Source organism: Ursus americanus, chromosome 3, assembly GCF_024610735.1.
Source record: "Ursus americanus isolate L20-20 chromosome 3, mUrsAme1.1.p, whole genome shotgun sequence".
Taxonomy (NCBI): domain Eukaryota; kingdom Metazoa; phylum Chordata; class Mammalia; order Carnivora; family Ursidae; genus Ursus; species Ursus americanus.
The window spans coordinates 16,350,405-16,375,249 of NC_142129.1; the positions used below are offsets into that span (position 1 = coordinate 16,350,405).

Sequence of the window (24,845 nt, forward strand, 5' to 3'; positions counted from 1 at the left end):
AGGCAACGCACATGATAGCTGCTCATTTATCTTGCAGCTGGAAACATCGTAGACAAGGCTTTGCATGTCTATCCTATACCAGCTAGCACTCATGGGAGATAAAAATGACTTTGCAAGCGTTTTTCCCCTCTTTGCACTGAGTAAAGAACCATATGTAGTCATAGAACCATTTTGCAACAGAACCACAGAATCATAAAATTTTAGAGCAAGTATGGAAATAAAAGATGGTACTTGACTGTTTCACTGAGATTTTATATTCCAGTATAAATGAAAGATCAGAACATCAAATGCTGGCATCGAAAGGGGAAGTAGATTGCAAAATACCATTTAGTATCATAACTAGACTGTTAGATATCAAATAAGCTAAATATATATTTATTGCTATAAGAGGAGCATCTCAGTTTAATTGTTTATACTTAGTTTTGAAAATATTCTTAATATAAACTTATGCATTAACATGAGAATTTCAGGTTAGTTCAAGCTATGACCCTTCATCACTTAAATTTATAAATACAGACCTTATAGGAATAGTGTGTCCTGTTTACCATCAAAGTACCTAAGGATACTATTTATGTTAATTGTAATCGATAGAATTGCATATCAAATTTTCCAACTGAAACTAATGAATTAAAGACAGTTGTTTTATGGAGCACCTAACTGTCTCTGATTCTACAGAACTGGTGACTTCTACAGTTCTCCTTGAGGAATGATGCTCTTTCCAAGTAAAACTTGGCAGGCAAACTAAATAAAAACAATTGTAATAAAGGCAAAGCCAGAGCCATGATTTTGGCTTTGTTTCTGCATATTACTCCACGTTAGCACCTGCTGTCATCTACTTTCTATAAAATAAAAAAAAAAACAACAACTTAGTGCATGGAGAGAAGGAAAAAGTAGTAATTAGGCATCCAACACTAAAAGGGAATTCAGTCCCATCCTTCTTTGTTTCCGGTCAAGAATTTCTTTCTTGTCACCATTTCCAAATCACTGATGGTAGGTGTGGGACAAAGGAGCATGACAATTCAGGCAGATCTGAATAAGTTCTTGTCTTACATTTTCTTTTCATGGAGACTACTGCCATTCTCAACTCTTTCGTAGCTAAAGAGCAGAAACCAGTGGCAGTTTAAGAGAGCTTCCGTTGATCTAGTAGCAGTTGGTGTCTAGTAACTGACTTAAGACTGGCTTATGAAATACCAGAAATTAATGTTCCAAGAAAACAATCAAAATATTCCTTGATGAAATTCTTGATAACTTTAGTTCTTGAACCATTGTCTATGTATCCACATATCTATCTCTTTATTAAATATTAGTAATTAGACTAACATTTGTTGAATTTTATAAGCCTTTGCATTTTTTCATAGAATATTTCTCTTTGATATTAATAGTAAATAATTTTGGGGGCTGCCTGGGTGGCTCAGTCAGTTAATGGTCTGACTCTTGGTTTCGGCTCAGGTCATGATCTCAGGGTCGTAGGATCGAGCCCCATGGCGGGCTCAGCACTCAGCGTGGAGTCCACTTGAGGATTCTCTCCTTCTCACTCTGTTTCTCACTCCACACACTCTCTCTCTCAAATAAATAAATAAATCTTTAAAAAAATAGTATATAATGTTCGGCTGTAGAGTTTACTTTAATATCTAAGATGCACAAAGCAACTTGGTTAACTTATAATTTTTTGTATATTGTCTTATTTATCTGACATATCAAATATCTATACTTTTGTGACTTGCTTTACTTCCCAAATGAAAATAGCTTCATTTTTAATTGTAATGCATGCTTATTATAAAAGTTCAAACTATAGAAATATAAAGGATAAAGTAAAATATTCCTGAATTCCAACAACAAGGGTTCTTAGTGTATTTTATTAGCAAATATAGAGTATGCATATGAACATATATATATATATATATATACATATAAAGCAGTTTTATTTTTCAAGATTTATTTATTTATTTTAGCGGGGGAGAGGAAGAGAGAGAGGGAGAGAAAGGATCCTAAGCAGACTCCCTGCTGAGTGCAGAGCCCAATGCAGGGCTCCTCGCAGGGCTTGATCTCACCACCCTGAAATCATCACCTGAGCTGGAATCAAGAGCGGGACACTCAACCAACTGGGCCACCCAGGCGCCTCAAAGTAGTTTCATTTTGTAACATCTTTTATACACTGCTTTTTTAATTCAATGTTATGTTACATGTGATGTTTAACATCAGATGATATAGATTAATATCGTTTCCAAAGACTATGAGGAACTGTATCAGTTAAAAAAATACTTACACTGACTGATCTTATAATCTAGTTTTCAAAATGAGACAATTTAAGGGTAAAAGGCGGCAGTTTCTAATCATGACAGGATGCCAGCCATGAACTGGAACTAACCTAGGAATGCTGTGGTATGTGGCTGTCCTATATTTAACCAATATGATAATAATGGATTCTGATCGTTTCTAGTCTTTGCAATATCATAAATAACACTGTGATGAATTCTCTATATTATCGTATATATTCACATGCTTATCTGATCATCAATTTAGGAAATATTCCTGGATGTCACTGATGAGCAAAAGAATATACACGAGTAAAACCCTGCTGTTCCCAAAATACTCTCCAAAAGGATACACATACTTATACTTCCCTGAAGTACCAGTGAGACTACTTCCCTCCCATTATCTTCAAAATAGATATAGTTTGCTTAATCTTTGTTACTGTGATGTATAAAAAGTAATAATTTCATTTTCAATTTTTTTTCAATTTTGGTTTTAGATTTAACTAGTGAAGATTCTTATTTTTATTTATCTATTTCCTATTTAGTGCCAATTTGTATGTATATGATGACATATGAATGGTAAATGTGTGGAGGATTAGGTAAGAGAGGGAGAGAGAAGGTGGCATTTGTTCTATTTCACCCAGTTTTCTATGGGGCATTGTTTTTTTGGTTGTCATTGATCTGTAAGAATTTTTATATAAATATATAGTAATCATCTTGCAAATCAGTATTATAATTGTTATGTACATAGATTTTGATGTATATAAATGCTAAAAGATCACTTGACAATTAATAAAATACAGTAGCTATTATATATTATATATAATATCATTATTAAAATTACATTGAAGACATATATTTCCACTTTATCAGTCATACCCTAACTTTCTTAAGCCATTTTATGCCATGTAGAATTTCTTGTTCTTCTTTCAAAAGTCAGGAGAATGTTCAACAATTTCCTTACTTTTGGTGTCATGCCCTAGAAAAGGATTTTTTTCAACCTCTACTAAAAAAAATCATGACCTATATTTTCTTCTAAAAAAATATTTGGTTTTTGCATCTTGAGTCACCAGTAATTTAATTTGCTGGTAGGAGTGAGATAAAGCTATAGTTCATAGACATAGCTTTAAATGAATGAGTAAGTTTGTTTTATTAAATGTTATAAAATGTTTAGAGAAAGGAAAACACATTGTTCCCTTTAATAATTCAGAACAGTTTCAACCAAAAGCCTGAGCCAAAGAGTAAATTATAGAAACCAGAGAAGTAAGCAAAAGCACCACTTTTGTTAATGTCTGCTACAGTTGGAGAATGGAAGTGGGTGATTTCATGGCCAAAAGTAACCTCCTTCTAATGGGAAAAAAATATATTCAAGAGGTATGCCTGGTGAAGAGTGACAGGAACAAGGTACATTTAACCAGCTTTAGTTTACTTTTTCTTACTGTTATTGGCCCCTGAAAACAGAATTCAGATCTTGAAGCAGAGAACATCAGTGTGATGAAAAGTTTCTCCCATTAGGGAGCACAGGGGGATGTTGGACTTAAGAGGCAGATGAATGGGTGTATGGACCAGATCAGCTCATATATGGCCCTGGCTACAGGCAACGATGCAGGTGAGGTGTGAAAGGTATTTGTGCTATCATCAGTGACTGCAATAGTGATGTTCCTGGATAAGAAAAACAAAAGCAAAAGCAAAAAACCTCAAGACATAAAAATCAAAGGCCTGTACCTACGTTAAACAGTTGCATCCCCCAATGATTTCGGACTCTGAGAACACGATTCTTTCATTCAACAATTATTTATGAAGTCCGCACACTGTGCTCCAGATTGTCCAGGACTGTGAAGACACGGCAGAGTACTGTGAAGCCCCTGACCTCACTGAGATAGAGTGCTTCGTGTTCAGTCTGGTGAGGAGAAATAAGGGTCAGTGGTGCTCCAAATTTTAAGGTTAGGCAGAGGGTTATAATGTGTACTTAGTTATATTCCTTTCCTCGGTCTTTGTTTCTATCCGATCATAAAGTTTTTAATGATTTGTATTTTAATTATTACTTATTTTTCCAAAAGTTCTTTTCCCCCCTGTGAATGTGTCCATCTAGTAGCACACCTGACCATCTGCTAGCTATGGCTACTGCTCTTCCAGGTACGGCAACCTGAATCTTCTTTAAAGTGGTTCTTGAAAACTAGCGCAGACGAGAATCAGCTGTGGGGGCTTTAAAATGGGCCTCTCCTCTGGGTATTCTGACACAGTAGGTCTGAAATGGAGTTATGTGGTTCTAGGGGCACCCCAAGTTGAGAATCTATGGGGCTGAAACACATATGAGTGATTGCAGATGATATTCTTTTTTTTTTTTTTTTAAGATTTTATTTATTTGAGAGAGAGAGAAAAAAAGAGAGGTAGCAAGTGAGAGAGCACAAGCAGGGGGAGAGGGAGAAGCAGGCTCCCTGCTGAGCAGGGCCCTGGGGTCAGGACCTGAGCGAAAGGCCAAGGCTTAACCCTCTGAGCCACCCAGGTGCCCCAGGCAGATGACGTTCTTATTTACAAAATAAAGTGGTGATGTTTGAACAAACAGTTTTTTCTTCCTCAAATGATTTAAATCTCCACAGATACTGAAATGTTGATTGCTTCTGTGAAATAGCCATTCCTCTGTGGGGTTGAGGAGAGAATCCCTGTTTTACTGTTGGTGGTAGCCCCGTTCCACACGTGAAGAGACAGGGTGAAACACTCATTGGACCAGAGAGAATTGTTGCTTTTATATCACCTTTGCATTTCATTGATAATATGTATAATTTTGACCATCTCCAGCTAGAAATAGATACCCTCCGCAAATAGTCAGACATACAGGTGACTGGACTGTAGTTCAGTAGCTAGATTTTAATGTCTGCTCCATCAGGGCATAAGTGGTATGCTGAGTTTTATATGTCTTCCTCTCTCCACCCCATTTAAAGAGCCATTAAATCTTTAACTCATTAACTGGCACCTGAATCACGCCGATGACGTCATGCTTTCCCAGCACATGTGTATACCTTTACCCTTGGCTGATCAGCAAACCTCTCTCTTTTTTGCACACACACACTCACAATGTGCTCACACATACTCACACGGGCACTCAAATATCCTCCTTAGGTTTTTGTTGGACTCCTCTCTTTTTGTAAAACAATCAGGATCGACAACTGAAGAAAGAATTTGAAAGAAATATTTTTCTTCCTCTTCCCCTCTCTGGCTGCCTCCCAACAAACTAAGCTATGCAGCTCTGGATTCTGTCTGACACATCTTAACTACTGACATTTAGCAGATGCTTCTCCAAGAAATAGGGGAGGGCGAAGGTGAAGCAGGGGTGTGATATAAGTAATTAGACTAACGATGTCTCAATTATCAAGATGTTCCCACAGTGTCCCCTTCTGTTAGCAAATCTGGAACAGGAAGGCTGTCTTTGGGGAAAGGAAGGATGGGTGAAAAGATACACTGATTTGGGTCTCCAATAGGATGAAGTCAGGAACTTAAAGGGAAGTTCGAAGTCTAGTTTGCATACCAAATAACAAACAGAAAAATCCAACTTTTAATATATATGAGATCATTGCACTGGCAAAACTAGACTGATAGAATAGAGATAGTTTCATTTTGTAAAGCCCCCTTCACCTCCAGCCCACTGACACTGCTGATTTAATCATGCTATTAATCCCCATTAATGTTCATGTAAATTAATTCACCTTTCTTCTGTATGGGTCTCACAAATTGGTTAGACTTTGGTAGAATATGAGAAGTCTGGGTTTTGTTGCTCACTCAAAAACTCCATTTATTCAGTTCATCTAAGAGTAACTGAATACACTTCTAAATTTGTGTCAGCATTCTTCGTACGACTATAAATACGTGGTACTCTGAGTTCCCTTTTGAACCAGTTGTAACAGCTACTGTTTCCCTCTTTAATGAGAGAGTTAAATAAAATATCTGAATTGTTTATTCTATCTGTATAAGAGACATGGTTCTATCCCCTTTTAAAAATTATCCTTTGCTATCCCCTTTAAAAATGCCCCCCTTTTTGCTTATTTTAGTTAATAATTTTTGTTTCTGATTATTGCCCAGAGCATTGTTTTTTCCCCAATCAGGATAATCTACTTGGCAAAACAAACCATAATGAGAAGATTGTTTTGAGACTTTAAGGTTAGAATAAATAAAACTATGTCTATGAAATAATGAGAGGTTTTTTTGGTGTACCATATTAAGTGTTAGTTCCTATTGTTAATGAACAAAACTGAATGGTATTGAGAGAACAGTTGTCAAAACTCTGGTGCTGCTTCTTCCCATTGCGGATGTAATCGCCACAGGTTATTGATTTTTTTAGGGCTTCGTTATCTTTAAGTAGTACTGCAAGCAGAGAGAAAACGTCTATTCTCTATGACTGCTCCTTCAACATTCTCGTCAGCGTCCCAAGTATTCTGTCATTACAGATGGCGGCTATGTTTGCGGCGAGTGCAGTGTTAAGATACAGAGCTGGCCAATCACTATGTTGTATACGCGACACTAATGTAACACTATGTGTCAACTATACCTGAAATACACACGTACATACATAAGATGGGGAAAAACCCAAAACAAAGTGTTCTGGCATTATAGCATTACCTCATGATAAAATTATTGCGATAGCCATGACTGCAGCTCGCATTATATTCATTTTTCCTGTATTTGGGTTTTTGTGCCTTAGTTTTCAGAGGGAAACTCTCTCAAGAATGACACTTCAGGCTGAGTTACAGACGTTGTCCTGCGTGGTTGTATGTGTGTTGATTTTGTTAGTTTCAGAGCCTGACTTTTCCTGACCTCACCCTAAGATTACGGGCTCTGTTCCATTAGCAGCCCCAGAGTCTCATAACCACCGGCTAGAACGAGCATACTTGCAGCAATCTGGCAGAGCCATAGTAGAAAACATGGAGGGGTCTGGATTTGCCGCATGAAGCCATTAGAGATCTCTGTTATTTTGGTATTTGAAGATCAAAATGCCTCTCGGGACAGAGGATTCTACCTGCTATGAAACTGAGGGCACAGGCAGGCCTGGAATCAGCGTAATTCAACATAAATGGCATCTTACACATTTTAATTAATAATATTTTCAGGGAAACTATTTAAAGAGAGTAATAAGACAAGCCCTTATAGCAATGCATTTTCCTTGTGTCTTTTTACCAAGTGTTGACTATTGTGGTTGTCAGAATTCTAAAATGACCCCCCAAATTCTCACCCCTGGCGTACATGCTCTGTACAGTTCTCCCCACTGTAGTGTGGGTGGAAACAGTGAACGTGACAGGATAGCAATCCAGTGATTAGGTGGCTAATTAGTTGACTTTGAGCAAATCCAAAGGGAGATTATCCTGGGTGGGCGTGACCTGATCAGATGAACCCTTTAAAAGAAAGTCAAATGTTGGAACCCCACTGCCAGTTTGGAAGGAAGCAAACAAACACCTCGTGAGCTGCCTGTGGGGAAGGGCCACCCGAATAACACCGGAAGGCAGCCTCTAGGAGTCAGCGGTGACCTCCACTGACAGCCAGCAAGGAAACAGGGGCTTCAGTCCTACAGGAAACTGAATCCTGCCAACAACCAGAATGAGCTTGGAAGAGCGCCTCTCACTCCAGAGGCACCCACATCCCTGCCAACTCCTTGATATCAGCCTTGTGAGACCTTGAGCAGAGAACCCAGTTATGTCGTGCTCAGCCTGCTGACCTCAGGAAACTGCGAGATAATAAGTGGGTGTTGTTTTAAGTCACGAAAAGTGTGCTAATTTGTGATGTAGTGATAGAAAACACAACCACTCTTGTTACAGACCCTGCAGGACATGCTTATATAAACTCAGATTTCTTCAGAAAACAATGACAAGGGACCCCTCAGACAGAATCCACGAGAAACCACTTCAACAGGGTGGAGCAGAGCCCGCTAAGGACGCCATCATGAATCTGAACGCAGACAGGCCCCGGGGCAGGACAGAGTGAGCAGGCCCTAAAGCAGTGATTCTCAGGCAAAATTTGGAGAGGGACCATTCTCCTCCACAATCAGATGGGACTGACCCTTTTGTAAAATACAATAGGCACAAATGAGTAGAAAAATAAAACATTTTTTTAAAGGATGTTCAAAAATCAAGTCTCAATTTTTTATTATTCAACAGACATAAGATTACTCTGTCAAATCGCCATAAATTTTTCCAAACGCTTACTCTCAATTTTGGTACTTAACACACTGCAGACCGGTTACAAACAGCAGACCAGCACCAGTTATGTGGCCCATGGTCTGGGGAGTGTGGCCCTCAGAGACATCCAATGCTCAAAATGCCCTCTGCCTCCTTGCCTGGAACGGACGGAGAGCTAGCGTTCCACCAAGATAACGTGACGTTTGGAAAGGGCTCTGACTAATAATGGATGGGTGTTTCCCAATTGTGGAGCCAGCTCGCCGTTTTTTAGTTTCGTGTAAATAGTCCCTCGAACTTGCAATAAAAAAATATACATTGTACCTCCAGTTCCACTGTTTAAAATCCATGGGATCCTGGCAAGTGTCCTGTGCCTGCTAAACCTCATTTCTCTTATTTGTAAAAAAAAATGGCAGTAATATTAGTAATCTGTCTCATATGGTTGTGAAGGCTAATGAGGTAACGTGGATGTACGTGTTTTGTAAGCTGTTAAGCACTCTCTGCATGTATGAATTAATAGTTTTATTATTCTTTGGTGCTCCCTCGATAAGCCATTCCAGCATGCCCTGCGCAGAGGATGGGAAATGAGAAAAATCTGACCATGAGTTCTAAACGACTTAATTTTACTGTTACTAACGGTTTCTGGGAATGACTGGGAACTGACGTGCGTGTAAACTGCAGACACTGAAAGGATCTCTCTGTTACATTAATCACGGGCTCTCGGCACATCTGGGTTACGGGTAGAATGCGCCTAATTAATGACATAAGCAGGAATAATGGTCATTGCATTCCACCCTCTAACCATGGCCTCTGTTCTGCGGTTATTCTCAGGGGTATGTGAGGCAGGGCTGATACTCAACTAACGCCCACCATACTGTCTAGAACCATCTGTGAGCGTTGTGGCATCATAACAACACAACTTCTAAGAATGGCACAGGGTAGGAAGACGGCAGCATCGGGCTTCACAACCACAACCCCAGCTCCAGCACAGACCACGGCTCAGTGAGAGTGCCCTACCAACGCACTGATTTTAGACATAAATAGAATAATGTTAGATTACTGCCAGCGTTTCCCTTTGCTCTCATAAGGTTGGAACATTCTTCTCTATGGTTCTCTCCTACCTTCTCCCCTCAAAAGAATCCCCTCTTTTAGTGGAATTAATAGTGGAACTGGAGCTACAATGTATATTTTTTATTGCAAATAGATTCACTATGTGATAGTCTCATTCGATTTTGGAATTAAGAGGCAGGAACAACATTGTGGCCTCCTGGCTGCGTTTTTTGGTCCCTTGATAGAAATAAATTATACCTTTAAATATCTGTTCCAGTTCACTATCCACTGCATATATTTTTCATTTTCATGAGTAAAACTACAAAAACATCCCTCAGGGAGAGGAGGCAGGGTCTCTTGTGACTAACTCACCATGAAGCACTTTGTGTATTTATGATGGCCTCAGGATTATACTATGTTCATGCCTTCTGTATTATCCAAACACTGTCTTATCGAACCCTTATCATGGAAACTGGGTATGTTTGGGGTGTGGGGGAGACCAAGAAATAGTATCTTTCATCTAGTCAGAAAGCACATTCTTTAGACCCAGGATCTACAATTCAATAAACGGGCCTCACAGGCACGTGCCTGTGCAAAGACCAATGGAATGGGCCCTAAACCTCACGTCTGCTGAGTTTCAGGTATTGACAGTGACCTCAACTAACTGCAAGGAAATGCCTCTCCCAACTGGTACAACCCACTAGTCGATGGGTTCTGTAATAGGATTAAATGTGACCAGAACTCATAAAAATGGCAAAATAGGAAAAATAATAATAAGAGTGAGGAACGATGGCATTTTAAGCTAAGTTTAGGTGTACATCATGGAGGGAGGGGGGAGAACAAAGAACCCAAAGGTTCTCTGAGTCTTCTCAGCATTTCTGAACTCTCTACAGCTTCTCAAATGAGAGCTTCTCTTCCAGTCCTAATTCACATTCTCCTACTGTACTCAGAACTTCATCTCATTCAAGTGAATTATGGGGCAGCCTTCTATACCCAATCTGATAAGGGCTCTTAGCCCAGTTGCCTAAAATGTATTGTTTTGGACTCTGGCATACTATTAAAACTCTATTCCTGTATTTATAATAATTTTAACAGCAGGGGCACCTGGGTGGCTCAGTCGGTTAACTGTCTGCCTTCAGCTCAGGTCAGGATCCGAGGGTCTTGGGATGGAGTCCCACGTCGGGCTCCCTGCTCAGTGGGGAGTCTGCTTCTCCTTCTTCCTCTGCCCCTTCCCCTCCACGTGCTCTCTCTCTTTCAAATAGATAAATAAAATCTTTTAAAGAATAATAAATCAATAATTTTAACATCGAAGACCTACCTCTCCCAAGCCCTTTCTCTAGGTGTTAGAAAGGTCTTCCACACAATGCATCTTGTCAATGTGTGATGTCTGCAGCCACCATGAGGTGAGGACTAGGCTGAGTAAGAGGTCAAGGATATGCAAGGTTCTACCATCCATGGACCTGAATCAGGAGAGGAGCAAGTAAGAACCAGTAACAAGGTTTCATAAGGTGGTATCAAGAACAATAGGCACAATGTAGGCTAGAAGCAAAAACCGAAAGGAAGAAAGATACCTGGTTTGGACACAGGTGGCATGAGGATTAACCTGGATGGATTGATTTCATGAGACTGTCCTGGCTCTTCTCCCCTCATTCTATAATCTGTCACCCGTTTTGTGGTCCAAAGGCTTCCTGGGTCAGCATGACCTATGGAAGTTCAAGAATGTAGGAGTAATAGTCCATGAAACCTAGTGATTGTAGAAAGAGGCTTGGGGGGAGTTATCTGAAAATAATGCCTTTCTCCAGGCACACAGTCCCCAACTTAATCCCTGGGAGTACATCCTCTCCACTTTTGTATGATTCTGAAGATTCCAGTGATTCATTGACTTCTCAGTCCCACGTTCTTCTACTTTTGTAGACCCTGCTCTATGATTCTTGATTGGGCTTATTTGCATTCCTCCGTTCTCAGGTTAGTTCTCTCCCTGACTTTCATAACACTTCCTCTACGTCCCTTGTTTTTATTTATTTAATTTTGTTGTACCAGTGACTACACTCTTGACTCTTCATCTGTGTTGCATGAACAAGTCCAGCTCGCCCTTCGTCAGCTCTTTCTGTTGACATCTCTCTGTTGTCTCACCTACAACTGGATAAAAATATCAATGGCTTCTGCCAGCGTTAGTTCCAGCAAGACTTCGGGTTCTGCCTGGGGACATTAACATGTGATAGCGATAAGACAGTCTCAGTAACCATTCTGAGGCAGTGTAAATCAAGTGGGTAAGACCCTCCAGGAGAAAAGCAGTTGGAAGTTACGAGGGACATCTGTTTATTGAGTTCATTGAGGAAGAAATAAAATAATGAGGAGGAAAGGTTTGGAGTATATATAGAAATGGGTTATCTTTACACTGTTGATGCATAAAAATGTATCACATTTTGAAAGGTCTTAAAACAACAAAATATGATGAACTGTTGGTAGGACAATGTCACTGAAGAAAATAGGATGAAGATTCTTAGGAAGAAGCTACAGGGACACCTATTTGTTCTGAGGAAAGGAATAACATGACTGTGTTGTTTTAAAATGGAATCATTTTTTGTGCCTGTGTGCTTGTGAAGCCCCTTTCAATGGAAACACAGAAGTGTTGACCAGATAACAGTAACAAGCATGTAGTGTAAAAGAATATTATGCATGAGAGATCTTATAACATGACTTGTGCCCAGCTTTGCTCAGGTATCGCTTATATAAAATGAAATCCATCCGTTTTGAGTGAACAGCTAGATGAATGTTGGTAATGGGATACAGTCCTGAAGTCAGAGCCAATATCATAACACATATCAATGAGCTGTAAGTTTGTCACAGACGTCCTTTATCAGAATGCAGAAGTTTCCTTCTAGTTCTAGCTTGCTAAGAGTTGTTATCACAAATGGAAGTTGAATTTGTTCAAATGCATTTCTGCATCTATTGGGAGTAACAGACATTTTCTCCTTTTTCAGTTTGTTAGTCTGATGATTTGCACTGATGGAGCCTGTGAATTACAAACTCTTGCATTCCAGGGATAAACTCCACTTGATCATGATGTTATTATATTTTTATATATGATCAGACTCAATTTATTAAATGTTTTGCATTTATCTCATAAGGGATATTTATTTGTATTTTTCTTATAATGTCTGTGAGTTTGGTATCAGCGTAATATTGATTTTATAGAATGAGTTGGGAGGTGCTATGGGCTGGATGTTTGTGTCCCCCCCCATTCATATGTTGAAGCCCTAACCCCCAGTGTGATGGTATTTGGAGATGGGTCTGTGGGAGGTAATGGGGTTAGATAAGGTCTCTAGGGTAGGGCCCTCAGGATGAAATTCATGTCCTTACAGGAAGAGACACCAGAGATCTTGCACTAGTGTGCTCCCTCTCTCTCTCTCTCCCATGCATGCACAATGAGATGCTGGCCACCTACAAGCCAAGAGAAAAGGACTCAGAATGAGCCTACCTTGCCAGCACCTTGACCTTGGACTTTGAGCTTCCAGACCTGTGAAAAATAAATATCTGTTATTTAAGCCACCCTATCTATGGTATATTTTTATGGCAGCCTGAGTAGACTAAGACAGGAGGTATCCTGTCACTTCAGCTTTCTGGAAGAGTCTATCTAAAATAAATAAATCTTAAAAAAAAAAAAGTTTAGTGGTAGAAAACAGGGAGACTCTGACATCTTAGAACCCACTCACCCTCAATCTCATGTTGCTCCAGATACACACGCTGCTCCAGGCTAGCAAGAATTTGTCCTCACTTGCGGTGAAGCCACTCACATAGGAGACATTTTGTGTGACCACTTAGCATTGATTTACCGTCTACGACCAAGATCAGCAAACTCAAAACTTCCTGCCTCTCACTTTTTGTTCTGTTTTACCACAGTATTAGCTCACTAAGATTAACCTACAAAAATATTACCTCTGTAGGTTTCTGTTTGTTCCCCTGTCTCTTCTGCTAATATGCCAGGTTAATAAGAGCTTAGCAACCAACCAGCCTGCTCTTCTAAGCAAAGAACACGATTTGGCCATTCTTTGCTATCATATCCATTCATTGAATATTGGTTGAACATTCGCTATCACTCTTATGGTGCAAGAACACACAGAATCCTGCCAGCACAGCCAGAATTCATTTTCCCACCTCTTGTACATAAGGTGAAAAATTTGGTGAAAAGCATTCCAGGGAGAGGTAATATGCAATTCAAAATCCATGAGGTAAGACTGAGTTTGTTGTGCATTAAGGACCAGCAAAACAGCCAGTGGGACAGGGACCGTGGAGCGTGCTGTGCTGTCGAGATCTGCTAAGGTCTGTTCTGGTCCTCTCCTGGCCTCTTCCATCAGCCTGGTCTGATTTCTACTGAACTCAGCAAGTCAGCACTAGGCTTTGTACTAGTGTTGGTTTTCTAACTTTATTTTTTAATTAGAGTGTCAATCCAGTGCCAGCTTTTCCCCTGCAAGCAGATGCCTCGAGCTGATTCTGTACCAACCACGGTTTGCAGCTTCTTCCTTCCACGATTCCTTCTCTTATGGTTTTCACTCTGAGCCTTCTGAAGAAAAAAAGAAATACGAAATTGTGTTTGTTGTTTGTCTTTGGTTTTTAGAAATAACTCTATGTGGTCTCTAGTTAAAGGGGAAAATGTCAGGTTGATTTTCTCTGCCTCTGGATTTGCTAGCAATTTTCCTTAGAATTTACCACTTTTCTGAGTTGGATCAAGTCACTGTAGCAAAGCTGATCAGATTCGGTGATGCGACCCTTGCTTAACAAATCTCACACAAAATATAAAAGCAGAATGCTGATTTGCTAAATTTCACTGGGAATTATGACCATAAAGGGACAGAATGTTCACATCTCTGTAGTTGGTGCATTTTTTTTCCTTGTAAGCAAGCTTCATAGAAAAATAATTTACTAGAGGACAATTCAATGAGGATGAATCAAAATAAAATGAGTTAGTGTGATGTTGAGAATGTTTGGTGTTATCAGCCCTAATGCTTTGATGCTCCCATCTCTACAACAGGACCGCATCTATCAAAAAGACCAAATGCTCATATTAGCCTGAGGGTTCCGGCATGGTCAGAGCTAGAACAATCTCAGCCAACATTTGCATCTAATTCTTTTTCCCCATGCCTCTTCAACTGAAAAAAAGTTAATACATATAGGAGACATCATGATAATTTCTCGTGTTCTTTTCTTCTTCCAGGCATATGGTAATACTCCACCTTACCACCTGCTGGCATTAGACATAAGCATTTATGGTTCCCTGTAGCCAGTTGAGAGTGAAAACCACTAAGAGCCAGCACGTGACTTGCAACCTTCCCCTTCCCCTGCAAGAGTGATTAGTGATGCCTTCTTCATCCTGTGTCTCCAAGTGAGAATGACGTGGAGAAGAGTCTCAACCAATATCACATCACAGGCAAGACATAAAACTTTCTTATTTTAAACCACTAATATTTGAGGATTGTTTGCTACCATGGCAAATTAGGCTCATGTTGACTGATACAGACACTGCTACCTTGTCGTAGGGAGTGCCATAAAACAAACTGAAATACGTGGTTTTGGCTGCATGGGTTATATGGCAGATAGTGAGGACAATTTATCATAGACTGGAAGAGTGAGGGTCAGTATTACTTGGTGGCTAAATTTTTGGTAAAAGGAACAACCACTTAGCAGGCATGATGAGGCGTTCATACAGACTCTAAGTACCCGTGGCTAAGTACAGAAAGAGAAAGAGGCAAGGGGAAGAGAAAGCCTAGAAATAATCAGTAAGATCTGTGACTTAAAAGAAACCTGGGGGGGGGGGGGGGCGCCTGGGTGGCTCAGACAGTTAAGCATCTGCCTTTGGCTCAGGTCATGGTCTCAGGATCTCAGGGTCCTGGGAGGGAGCCCTGTGTCCAGCTCCCTGCTCAGCAGGGAGTCTGCTTTGCCCTCTCCCTCTACCTCCCGCTCATTCTCTTTTTCTCTCTCAGGTAAATAAATAAAATCTTAAAAATTAAAAAAAAAAAAAGAAACTTGGGTGTGCCCATTGCTCATAGAGCTGACTGCAATAAGACAGAAAAGCCAAAAATATGTTTTAGAGAATTGTGCTGTCAAAAGAATCAACAGCCTACGACTGTTTAAGTAGCCATGACTATTTGATACGTACAAAGATCCGGGGGCTCCCAACTGTATACAGGCAAGAAGTGAGCTGAGAAGAGTTGCCCAGGTTCTAAGAAGACCTCTTGCTGATGTCCAATTCAGATACAGCCAAGGAAGATAATGTAAAACAAGCAAACAAAAGAACTACACAGAGTGTGAATCCAGGGAGAAAACTGGACAAGTGAGCTTGTCCCAAGGAGGAGAACTAGAGCCTATTTAAGAATCATTCCCTGCCAGGTTTTGGGGAGAGTCCTTAATACGTCTTTTTGGAAGCTTTTCAGAACTGCTACAGAGAAGACTGCTATGTGGGACTAGTGTATACTATGTGGCCCCAGTTTTTCTTCTGCCAGAATGTTTCCTGCAGTTATCTGTCCTGGTTCCATTACAGCATATAAGATTTTGGAGACATTCATAGGCTTTCAAATTCAAGAAGAGTCACATCCAGACCTAACATCAAGACACTGCACAAAACCACCAAATTCCTTAGAAACTCTGGGTTGTGGAATTGATGTCATAACTAGGAAAAACTTTTGCATTGCTTCCCTTGGGTGGGCTGCATATTTTGTATGGGGGTAAGAGAGAGGACTAAATATTTTCTTACCAGAATTGTGAACTATGATAGTCATCAGGGCTATTTACCAATCTTTTAGCTATTCCCCTTTTCCAAGCCCGAGAGGACTGCAGTTGCCCAATCTTTTGAGGAGAGCCACGGCCATTTGACCTGGATTTGGCTAAGGAAATATGAGTAGCTATGATTTGTGATGCCCAGAAAAAAGCCTTTAACAGCACACGATTTGTTCTTTCCCTCTCTCCCTGGTGACTGGCCATGATGGTGAAAGCTCTGTCATCCGAAGGCCTGTGTGACTGACTGATGTGAGGTGAGCATATAGCATGAGCAATAAATGAAACTATGATGTTTTAGTCACTTAAATTTTAGGAGCATCTTTACTGCGGCCCAGCATAATACACCCTGCCTTACGCAATCCAAAACTGGATCAAATAAAATAAAGAAAACGACAAATATTATAGCCTATTTGCCTCATGATTTCCACAATCCTAGACAGAGTACAGGCACACCGCATTGCACTGCACTTCACAGATGCTGCATTTTTGACAAACTGAAAGTCTGCTGCAACTCTGTGTCCAGCGAGTCTATCGGCGCCATTTTTCCGACAGCATTTGTTCATTTTGTCTGTCACAGTTTGGTTGTTCTCACAATATATCAAACCTTTTCAGTATCATTGTGTTGGCTATGGCGATCTGTGATCAGTGATCACTGAAAGCTTGGATGACGATAAATGGTTTTTTAGTAATAAAGTTTTTTTAATTAAGGTACGTACACTTTTTTTAGACCTAATGCTATTGTGTATTACGTCAGCAGATCGTACAGTGTTGTGTGATATGCTGTAAACATAACTTTTATATGCACTGGGAAACGAGAAAATTCATTTGCCTCCCTTCATTGTGATACTCACTTCACTGCAGTGGTCTGGAGCCACACCTGCAATGTTGCCAAGTTATGCCTGTATTAGCAAAGGAAACTCAGTTCTCTCAAAAACTGTACCATAAACAAGTTAGATGCAGCTCAGGAATGCAACAGTATTTTAATATAAGAAACTGTATACGTGTAATTCACTGCATTAACAGATTGTAGGAAAAAGCCATATGCTCATCTCAATAGATACAGAAAAAAATGTGATAAAATTCAAGACTCATTCAATAAGCTAAAAACAGAAGGAAACTAATTTAACTTGATACAAGATAACAACAAAACCCCATACAGTATGCACAATTATGGGGAAACACTGGAATCGTTCCCCCTAGATTTAAGAACAAGAAAGGGATTCCCAACTTCACTGCTTATATTTAACACTGTATTAGAAGTCTGAGATTGGAATAAGATAAATAAAATAAATTAAGGGCATAAAGATTGGAAGGGAAGAAATAAAAGTGTTATTGCATATGTTATTGTTTTCATGGGAAATTTAAGTACAAATTTTCCCTTTTAAAGGGAACATTCACTGTGACCTGGCATCTCTACTCTTACCTACCTGCCTGACCGAACTTTAGCATTCTTGTGTACAAGAATTCATGTTTGTTCTGTGCATAATAGCAAAACCCTGGGAAAAAGGAAGTGTCCGCTGAGAGAAAATGAGTAAGTTTGATACAGTCACCCACTAGAATATTATGCAGGATTGAGAATTAATGAACTCCATCTACATACAACACAGATAAATTTTAATTACCTAATGCTGAGTAAAGAAGGTAAGCCTTAGAAGAAACTTATACTAGGAGGTTCTTTATGCAAAGTTCCAAAACTAGCAATAAAACTCTCCCTATAAATTATAATGTAAAAAAGCTTAAGTGTATGTTAACTAATGGAATTTAAATAAAAACTTGGGGAAAAAATGAACAAACTAAAAAGAAGTGTAAAAGGTCATAAACTCTATTTGGTTGAAGGATATATAAGAAGATGGGTCATGGGAGGAGCACATATGTAGATATAAGTTATTGATAATATTTTAGTTCTGAGTTTGGGCACTATATTCATACGTGTTCATTATTAAGTAAAAATTTAAACAGTACCAATAATCTATGCATGGTCCACTAATGTTAGATATGGAACAAGAGCTATACTGATTTTATTCTGTACATGTGTGTATATATGCTAAAAATATATGTGCATTTATAGTCCAATACGATAGAAAATACATATACATACATGTATATATAATTAGACTCTAGATAGATGGACATTCATTTTAGCTCCCACATATAAGTGAATATATGTACAAATACCAAGAGGTTAACACGCACACACACACACAAAACCACACATACAAACATAGGTACAGAAATAGAAAATAGTGTTATGTTTTCAAAACTATTAAAATATGAATAGGTATGGATTTGGAATAATAATTAGGCATGGGTGAATTGATGGATGGATGAAATGAAGTAATATCTACACATAAGAGCAGTAGGTTGAAGTCAGTGAAATTCTAGAAAGATATTCAAAAAGTAACAATGACTTATGAAAATGTTTAAGACATCAGAAATTAGAAGTGTTCTATGTACAAAAGAATCTTCATCTCTAGACATATTAATATATTCCATTTTCTCTACTTCTGTTTATTTGGTTAGCATATAAGAATGTATGACCCCCAATCTGGGAAGTTGTGAAATAATAATCATTGCTCCACATGTGATATCTGGCATCAGAATCGTGTTGTCCAGCACTGGGATTTCCTTCAAAAGAATTGGCTTAACAGTGCAGAAGTCAGAAAAACTAAAGTGTGAATTTTCAGTACCAGAAGTTCCACCCAGTCTGAAGGGCTAGGTAGAAATAATCGGAAAACGCCAGGGAAGACTTTCTGTTGTCATTATTTACAGTGCAATCTCACTGACTCTTATCAACATATTGTTCCTTTCTCCTTTTGCTGTCTTGGCAGAAAATATCTGCAGTCATTTGAAATACAGGCATTTCCCAGCGTCCATGACTTGGCTTATAAATATATACACACGATAAAGCAGAGTCTTGTATCCACAGTCTCAAGATAACAAGTGTTTTTTCTCTATAATCCATAAGATTTGAGGTGAAAATGACCTAAATGTGTGCCTTTACATTCAGCATTAAAAAAATCCATAAGGCATTGGTGCCTGGAAGTATCTAGACCACTTTCTGAAGCATTTTAACGGACAGAACAAACATGAACCTCGCATCCATGTTATGAGTGATAACACATTCTCGCCAGGAATGTAATTTATGGCATTTGGTTCACTAACACTCACCCCTTACTGTGATATATTTTTAACCAGTGGGTTCAGTGACTCCACATATAACTGGAAATTTCTGACAATTACCTCTTTCAAGGTAGTTCATCTTAACAATTCACGTTGTGAAATGTAATTCATTTTACTATAAAATAAATACCCAAGGATGGTATTAGCTTCTCAAAAAGGATAAAAAATTCAATTTGTTAAAACCCATCAAGTATATTTAAATACAGGATTCATAACACAATTTTTAAAATCTAACTGATTACGTTTAGAGGATAACACGGAACCAATTAATTGAGAATAAACTGAAATAAAGCAAAACAAACTATTTCTCTTGCCTTCCTGGTATGAATATTTTGTAATCAAATAGAGTAAACATCTTTTATAAAGTATTTTAATTAGGAAATAAAACTAATTATTAAACTACAGTAGCACTATTTTGCAACCCCAATGGATTATTGGCTGCAAGCATTTAAACTCAACAGCTGCTAATGCCATAAAAACAGAACTAGATATCATGTGCTTCCTGATGAAAAAACACAAACTACACAACGCCTTGGTATTACCGAAGGGACTGAGCATGAGAATGAGCAAGCCTATGGATCTGAAGTTCGTCAGAATTTTAGAGGATTGTGAACACGTGGAAGGGAACCATGATTTAACACAATTTCAATTTTAAAGCTCAGCAGCATTTTTATAGAAATTGTTAAGATTATTGCAATATTTATATGTAAATTCAAAGGACAAAGGATAGGAAAAAAATTCTAAAAAGAACGAAGTTGGAGAATGTACACTGCCTGACTTCAAGATCTACAATAAAACGAGAATCATCAGGATCTATAGATCAATAAAAGAGAATTGATATCTCAAGAGTAAACGCTTTCATATTATTCCAATTGGTTTGAATTGGGGAAGTTTGCAATTGGGAAAAACTGCCTTTTCAACAAATCACGCTGGAAGTACTGAATATCCGTAAGGCAAAAATGTCATCATGTGACATATACCACATACAGAAAAAGCACTCACACAGATCATGACATACATGTAAAATCTAAAACTATCACATTTCTACACTAAACATAGTAAGGAAAACTTTGCTACCTTGAGATGAACAAATATTAAGCCAAAAGCACAAATCATTAATGTTACATTAGACTTCAATGACATTAAAACTCTTGCATTTCCTAAAGCATTGTCAAGAAATTGAGCTGAAGCCACAGACTGGGGGAAATATCCATGATAGTTTTATCTGATTTGTATCCTGGATACAGAATTTTTACAACTTAATAAGGAGAATACGTATACTTAATAACAACAAAAATCTAGAGAAAGACTTGCAAAGATGCTTCGCTAAAAAAGATACAAAGAGCTAACACACAAAAGATGCTTACAACTTTTAGTCATTACACAAATGCAAGTTACAACCTTAATGAAACATGATATGCAGGATGGTCTTAATTAAAAAGACTGACAGAGTCAAGTCTTGAAGAAGTGCTGCTTTCAAAACTCACAAACTGCTGATGGCAATACGAAATGTGATAGCCCCGATGGAAAATAGTTCGGCAGATTCTTAAAAGGTAGACCATATGCTTACCATACAATCCAGGAATCCCACTCCTAGGTATTTACCCACGTGAAATAAAAGCCTATCTTCAAACAAAGACTTGTACCCGAATATTCACAGCATCTTTAATAATAATAGGCCAAACTGGAAGCAACCCAAACTTTTCCAGACAGGTAAAGGATAAGCCAGGTGTAGTATACTCAACAATGGATAATATTAGAACCAAAAAAAAAAAAAAAAAGGAGAGAGAAAAATGAACAAATTACCAATACAATTAGTACAATTGGTCGGACGAGTCTCAAAACGTTATGCTCAGTTTAAAAAGCTACCCACAAAAGAGTTGAAATTGTTTTCATTTATTTGAAATAACCCAAAAGACAAAACACATTTATGGTGACAGAATGCTGATTAGCGGTTTCCTTGGGCTGTTGGTGGGGACAGGGATAATGGTAACGGAGAAAGAGGAAATGTTTTGGACCCTCAGTACAACTGATTTTAAAAGAATTTAATTCTGAAACTCTCAAGGCAAGAAATACGTCAGCATTTTCCCCCCTGGATATCACAACCTGTGACTCTGAACGTACTTTAAAAAATAATAGTAACCAATAAGTATTGATTGGTTAATATTTCTCAGGTATATTTTGTGCCTCCACTCCAAGGTACAAATCCCTATATCGATAACAATGATTGCTGTAAATCTCAGTAGCTTAAGACAGCAAATGTAGGTTGGGCACTTGCCTTGGTCAGCTCATTTCCAAATAGTGACTCAAGTATGCAAATTCTTCCTAATCTGTCATGTCATCAGTTCAGAATCACAAAATTTCTGTCATAAGGATGGCAGACAGAAAGACAGAGTCAAGGATCTGGCAAGAGAATTTCCAGACAGATCTGAAAGAAGGTATACCAGTATTCCTCAAATTCTAATGCAGAAGAATCGTCTTGAGATTTTGTTACAATCTCCACATTCCATTGACTCAAAATAGTTTATGTGGCCAAAGTCAAACTCCAAGAGGGACTTGGAAGTTTAGTTCTCAGTGTTTGTAGGAAGAAGATTTAGATTGATGAGTAACTGGCCATTCCCTGTCACGCATGCTTTACCTAATAGCAAGACTTATTATATAAAAGTCAGAGTGATTAAAACATTGTAGTACATGTATAAGAAAAGCATTTAGCCGAGAATTCGGAAACAGATCCATATATATGTAACATAAAAATCACAGTAAAGGTATGTCACATCATAAGTGAAAGGACAGATTGTTCAAGAAGTAATTAATGAGGTATAGTGAAAAAAAATGGTTCCCTCCATCATAAAAAAAACAAACAAACCCAATGGATTACACATTTAAATAATAAAAACAATATTATAAAATTTTGGTAGAAAAAATGTAGAATATCCTTATGATATTGGGATAGTAAAGGACTTTTTAAACAAGTGCTAAAAGCTTAAGACAGGGGAACCTGGGTGGCTCAGTCGTTAAGCGTCTGCCTTCAGCTCAGGGCATGATCCCGGCGTTTTGGGATCAAGCCCCGCATCAGGCTCCTCTGCTGGGAGCCTGCTTCTTCCTCTCCCACTCCCCCTACCTGTGTTCCCTCTCTCTCTGGCTGTTTCTCTGTCAAATAAATAAATAAAATCTTTTAAAGAAAAATTAAAAATAAATAAATAAATAAAAGCTTAAGACAAAAGCAGAAAGACAAGAAGGCAAGCCACACAAAGGAAAAGTTGGGACAAGCCCTGGTTTGGAAGAATGTATTTGCAACATATATAAACACCAAGGATCAGAATCCAGAGTAAAGAGCTTAGTAATCATTAAGGAAAACACAAGAGATTAAGTAGAAAACTTGGCCCAGGATAAAAATAAATACAGTGACCAAGAAACTTATGAAAAGGCATCCAACCTCTATAATATTCGGGGAAATTAAATACAACACTATACCATTTTTTGCATGTTATGTTGGTAAAAGTTCAAAATCTAAAATGTTGAGGGGAAATAGGGAAACTGTTCCACTTACTCCCTGCTGGGAAATGTAAACTGTACCTACTTAAGAGAGCACCTTTGCAGTGGTAATTAAAAGTAAAACTGTATCTGTCTTAAGACCTACCTGTGAGTACCGTCTGAGACAAACACCTGTATATTTGCAAACAGAGGCATGTGCAAGAAACTATATTGCTGTTACTTGTAATTGAAAAAACTGCTGAAAATATAAATATCTAATAACAGGGAAGGCAACATTTACTATGTGAGTATGAAGTGTTATGCAAGTATTTAAAGAAATGAATGAAATAAATATACGTGATAAAGCAAGCTGTAAAATAATATGCACGGAATAAAACATATTTACAAATATGTTACACAAACAGACAAAATGATACTTCACAATTTGCACTAGCACCTGTATATGTATGTAAATGTATGGGAATTATGTCAGAAGATGACACAACAAAACAGCCTCATTCTAATGACTGAAATATCAGGATTGGGAGTGGCTTAAAGGGGACTCTAAGGCTCTTAGTTTAAATTTTTAAAGAGAGAAATGTACTACTTGTGGGGACTAAAACAGTGAAACAATAATAATAATAATTGGAGTGGAAATACACCAACATGTTAATAATGGGGCACTGGGTGGTTGAATTGTGATTGCATTTTATTTTCTTTGCTCCTTTTAGTACTTCCCTTGTGCTAAATCATACAAAACCCTGTTGAAGAGCAGTCACGAAGCAGGCGTAACAGGGGCTACTACCCCATTACAGCCCAGAGCAGCTGCCTCGAAATGGCAAGTGGTTCACACTGGCTGCAGGATGGAAGATCGTCTTAGTTATAGGTTATTATTTATTTTCAAGAAACAGACCCCCCCCTCCAGCTAGCTTAAGTGATGGAGAATTTATTATAAGGGCTCGTATCTCATAGATACACACAGGAAGCAGAGGCAGGCCTTGTGGGAGACAGAGATGAACCACATACGGTTTACGACAGATCAAAGCTGCCATTCTCTTTCTGTCTCCCATTTGCGTGAAAGTGAAAGACAAAAGAAGGAAAGTAGAATGAAACAGGAGAGAGAAAGGACTGATAAATGCAATCATGTATTCATTCCCGGAAAGAAATGAATGAAGGAAAGGATAAATTAAGGAAGGAAGCAAAGAAGGAAAGAACGCAGGGTTAAAACAGTGAGGAATCATTGGCCAACATTGTTTCTCTTTTCAGAATGATAATCTCCTAACTTATTTCAAGACCATATGATCCTGGTATAAATAATGATCGGATATCATTTTCCCTGAATCTTTCAGAAAATAAGACCACCATTCTGGATTATTTTAATAGCATCCCTGGGAGGAAACAAGGGCTATCACAAGATAGCCTTGGGGTTGATCTCTGTTTCCTGTGATATGCAGTCCCCACAAAATCATTCACTATATGAATGAATGACTCCATGGAAAGGACACTTCAGAATGTAAGTTTTTTTTTTTAATAATAATTTTTTATTATATTACGTTAGTCACCATACAGTACATCCCTAGTTTTTGATGTAAAGTTCCACGATTCATTACTTGCGTATAACACCCAGTGCGCCATGCAATATGTGCCCTCCTTACTACCCACCACCAGCCTTGACCTCTGACGAAGCACAATGGCAAAGAGCACCTGAAAATGCAGTTGAGTATCTCCGAGTAGTTAGTGCATGCAGGTGATGTCTCCGAAATGTCCTTGGTGGGTACCCTTGACCACCCTCACTTCTAGCCAGAAAAGAAGGACCTCCAAGAAGGCAACTACGTCCAGTCCCTTGATTCAGAGCTTACATTGTAACAAACCGAGGGCATCAGAGCTTATATTCTAACAAACTGAGGGCATCAGAATGTAAACTCTGAATCAAGGGACTGTACCTAGTTGC

General features: G+C 38.6%; 1 long non-coding RNA gene across 11 annotated transcripts in view; it reads right to left on the bottom strand.

Moving 5' to 3' along the window:
• The window catches only part of LOC123788909 (uncharacterized), an 88,490-nt gene extending 63,748 nt beyond the window's left edge, over nucleotides 1–24,742 (bottom strand). For 5 of the 11 annotated variants that reach the window (XR_015723809.1, XR_015723814.1, XR_015723810.1 and 2 more), the window contains exons 1-2: nucleotides 11,038–21,195; nucleotides 10,785–10,926 (exon numbers count right to left, since the gene is read on the bottom strand). This is a non-coding gene — a long non-coding RNA (uncharacterized LOC123788909). Of the gene's footprint in view, nucleotides 1–10,784; nucleotides 21,196–24,598 lie in introns of those variants that run through there. The other 6 variants (XR_015723818.1, XR_015723812.1, XR_015723816.1 and 3 more) reach the window with 6 other exon arrangements.
• Nucleotides 24,743–24,845: the final 103 nt, after the last annotated feature.